Raw genomic sequence first — 5,127 nt, 5'->3', positions numbered from 1 at the left:
CTTTATATTTTATTCAACACGATCTCCATATCAAATTTTACATTTCTTTTAGAGCTTTTTACTATTTTTTACATAGGTAGAGATGAAAATTATAGATAATACAAAAGTAGTGATTTTTCCATCTATAAAATGGTAAAAGAATTATAGAAAATATAAAATTTAGTTGCAAGTAAATTTTTATATAAAAATTATGTTAAACAATTCAAATCGACAATTTAAACTTTGAAAACAAAAATATTGTTAAATAATGTGGACCATTATATATGCTCTATGCATAGTACCATAACCTCGAATAGAACTACGGTGTTCTTAAGTTCACCAAAGTGTTTGGTGAGCTTAACTCCAAAACTTATTAGATTGGCTTCAAATAATAAATCCAAACCGTTGAAACCGATTTACTTCATGAGTGATGAATTTACATGTAATTTTTTTTAAATAATTAACTTTGTATAAAGTCAAGTGGTAAAAAAATATTAAAAAAATCAATGCACTAAAATTAATCTATAAACCTTCTAATTTTGACCGCTTGACTTTATATTAAAATAATTCAAAAACTTAAAATCTTTACATGTAAATTCATCACTTGTGAAATAGATGGATTTCAACGGCTTAGATTTGTCGTTTGAAACCGATATATTATATTTTGGAGTTAAGCTCATCAAACACCTTGGTGAGCTTAAGAACACCCTAGTTTTATTCCCATAACCTCACTTAGCAAGCAAAAATACTATCTTTTTTTTTATGAAGAAGAATAATATCTCTTTAATTATTAAGGTGTGAATTTTATCAGGAACGGATCTAGTCAAGGTATTTATTTAGTAGGATGAAGTAAAATTATAGAATAAGATATAATTTAATAATTATTTAAAAATATCAATATTTTTTTTAAATAAGCATAAAAAAAAATATATTTTGGAGCAAGTGCTCTCCTGGCTCTGTCGCTGCAACTTTCTAGCCAGAAGAATTCGAATATTACGTATGATGACCACAATCAATGTATATATGAGACATATTCTATGTGCTGATTTGATTCAATCAGTTTAATTAATTAATATCCAAACACTACCTCCCAAAACTTCTTAATTACCACATTTTTTTAAATTATATATATATATGAGTAAAGCTAATATACACTTAAGTGTACTGTACTCTTAAGTTTAGGCCGTTCGATTTCTTTAAAAGTCGTGTAGATTCTTTAAAAGTCGTGATAGCACGACTTTTAAAGAAATCGAACGGCCTAAACTTAAGAGTACGGTACACTTAAGTGTATATTAGCTTTACTCTATATATATATATATATATATATATATATTCTTCTCCTTTCAATTATCATTTCATATATATTGACGTAACGTTGTAAGTGTTTGCCGCGCGTTAGGAAATTATACATCAACAAATTAATGTACCTTATGAAACTTTTTTATTTAGAAGCTTGATCAAAACTTGCATGGAATTATGATATGCATAAACAACATATATGTAAAGCAACGTTCAATATATATATATATATATATATATATATGTATATAAAGTGAGGGGACCTGGACCTAAGTAGATCGATGTATGCATATGCATATGGTAGCTTTATCAAGGCTCGAAATAAAATGGGCAGCTTTAGTAGATTTGAAGCTTGTCTCTCCCAATGCTGACGTCACCAAATTAAAGCAACACTAATCACCCAAATCCAACCATATACTCACAAAATGTTTTTTTTTTATTATTATTATTTTTTTGAGTGGACTCACAAAATGTATATGTTACCAATCATACACATGCAGCTACCGTCTTTGCCCCCAACAATATATTAAGTTCATGCATCATCTTAAGTAAGTAATCTTAATGTTAATTATCAAGGTGCTAATGCATGTACTAGCTAGTTCTTAAATAATTATAACTTGGTTGATTTTCGTTAAATGAATACATGACAAAATAAAGTACATATATATAACAAGATGATAATCTAATAATTAATGACTGATTAATTAAATAAGAAAGTATATAATGATGTCTCAATTTTAGTATATACTTAATAATCACCATAGATAATTATTTAAAATATATATGGCCATGCATGCATATAATTAAAATTGTTGATAACATTTGTCAGATATCTCCATTCTTATATTATGCATGTAGTTGTCCTGATTCGTCAACGGCTGAGATTGAAAGATGAATTTTCAGATTAAATATCAGCCCTCCAATTACATAATTTGTCTCTTTTGATTAAATACATCTATTTTATGTATATAAGTCTAAATTTAGTTAAAATCATACCCGCCACACAGACTGCTACATGGTTGTCAGAATTAAAATTGAATGTATCCCTAACGATCCGTTTCCTTATTTCTCCTTATAGCTATATTTGATTCATGCAATTCAATTATTTCCTTATTTCTCCGATTCTTTGCAATTAAATTATGTCCTCTATATTTTCGACAATGAAAATAGAAATTATTCAATCTTTCCGAATCTATAGAGAAAATTAATTTTTCATGTGTGAAGAGGAGAAATAGTCTTTATTAGAGCTACTAATATGCTTTCACAATTTCTTAATTTGTTGCTTGCTACCAATATGCATTTCACAATTTCTCTTCACATACTATTAAATCCAGTAATATGTTCCCGTTGCAACGCACGGGCACAATACTAGTATACATATATACACAATGACATACAGGGGTGCAAACGGATCAGATAGTGGTAAAATCATATTCGTAGCTGCTTTTAATTTTCAGATACGGATCGGATATTAGACGGATACATATAGATACGGATACGGATATCGGATGTCCGTAGATATATGCATAGCTATTTTTCTAATTTATGGTAAACTATATGGTATATATCTATTATTCGAATACGGATAATTAAAATTCAAAACCATATCCGTATCCGTATCCGCACGGATATTCGCATATCAGATATTCGTATCTAATTTTTGAATATGGATGCGGATACAATCGGATAATATCCGACCCGTTTGCACCTCTAGACATGCCAATGACGGTGCAGTATATCAGTTCCCTTAATTTAATATATAGGTCAAAGCTGGTCTGGTGCATTTTGCATGGAGCCCACCCCCACGCAGCCCAAAAGAGAATTAGATGAGTGAGAAACATGTACTGTAATGTAAAGCTCTCTCTCTCTTTCTCTCTCACCCACCCACACACACACACACACAGACACACACATTCTCTCTATCTTGAAGGGAATAGATGCTTCCTTCTTTGACAATTAACTTTGATTCTTCTCAAAACTTCCATCGATCATCATCACTTTATGTCTCTAAGTCCTCTTAGTTACTAAAATGTGCATGCATGCTTCACACTTATAATTAATTTGACACAAACCTTTAGATAACAGATTATTAAATGACCATAAACAATTTCTAATCGTGCTTAATTAACACACATGCATATATGATATATTTACCCGCTTTCATGCATGGTGTTGCCGTTATTAATTTATTAAAAAAAATTAGTATTGGATAAACTAAGAGGAAAATTTCTATCCATATAGTTAATTACGTATATAAAGATTCTTAATTATCATGATCATATAATTACCTGATAATACTACTGGCCACGAAATAAACTAACATGCTCTGTTGAAATCCACGTGTAAAAAAGTAAAGAAGCTTATCATATATATTTACCTCATATATAAAGAGGACTCATATTAGCCGTCCAACCAAAAAAAATCTTAAACTGCAGCCACCGGTTGTTTTTTTTTTTTTAATAAATATATATAATAGTATGTATTGAACTTCTAAGAAATTTTTGATGAAATTTGGGATTAAAAAATGCCGAAATTTTCAAAAAATAAATAAAATAAGGGTCGTGATTTGAAATGTTGATCTTTCAAGCTATATTGTGATATAACAATGCGATTATTTTTTAATATTAAAAAATAACTGAGTTTATGACTAATTTGAAAATGTGGTACTCTAGCTTGTTGGGTTGAAAAATCAACGGATGATCTTAATTAATGGAAATAAAAAAAATGTTTTCGTTTATGTCAAATTATTAGAATCGGGATTTTGAATCCCCACAATTCTTAAATCCGAATTTATGTTAATATTTTTAATTAGAAGTTCAATTAATGTACAAATTTTACATGACTTCAATTAAAATAATTAATTTCGTATTCATCCCTCCCATATATATATCTATTTTCATTTATTCAGAAAAAAATAATGAAATAATAAAAAAGGTAAAATTTAAACAAACTTCCATTTCATACTATTAAAACTATGTTTGATTACTAGTGGAAGTTATAAAAGTTACAAAGTATGAAAAAAGTCAATTCTATTCCACTTCTCTCCTATGAAATTGGCTATTTTATCTTTAATTAGTCGAATGAAGAAGGAATAAAGTGTAAAATGAAGAGATTTCAGTGCAAAATATCACAACAAGAATGAGACACCTTTCGCGAGGATAAAAAAGTGACTTTTTGCGACGGACTACTCTCATTCTTCAGCTTTTTCTTTTTGCGACGGTACTTTTCGCGAGGGAGTACCGTCATAAATTTTCTTTTTCTCTCGCAAAAAGTATCTACATTGTTGTAGTGTATATCCGGTTCAATTTAATTTACTTCTCCAACAATATTATTACTTTGGGAAACGAATCTACTGGAAATTCTCATTTGTAAACCATGTTATTGAAATCTCTGCTTTTTTGAATCTAACTGTCATACTGTTTCGAGATGCGTGTATAAAAAAAGTTGGACGGCTGAATTTGAAATTTTAGAGATTTCAGAATCAAATGAAGAATTTCAGCAGATTTCATGCATCATTCCGCTACAATTTCAATCATCTATACATCATTCCTAAACAGTCACTTGTAGTAATCAAATGGTCATGATGATTACTTTCATTCCTAAACAGTCACTTGTAGTAATCAAATAGTGATGATTATATATTGAAGCATAAAAATGATATAGATTAAAGGAAAGGGATCATTTGATTATGGTTATATATATATATATCAACAACTTTGACATAATTTTTAAAATCAATTCAAATAAGATTTAAACTCAAAGTATATCGGACACATATATAGAACATACATCAAATTATCTCATTATTTTTTATAACATGATATCTACATCATATAAATCATGCTTATA

This window comes from Carex rostrata, chromosome 7 (assembly GCF_964058835.1).
Source record: "Carex rostrata chromosome 7, lpCarRost1.2, whole genome shotgun sequence".
NCBI lineage: Eukaryota > Viridiplantae > Streptophyta > Magnoliopsida > Poales > Cyperaceae > Carex > Carex rostrata.
The sequence above is the reverse complement of the archived record's forward strand: the minus strand, read 5'-3'. Positions refer to the sequence as shown.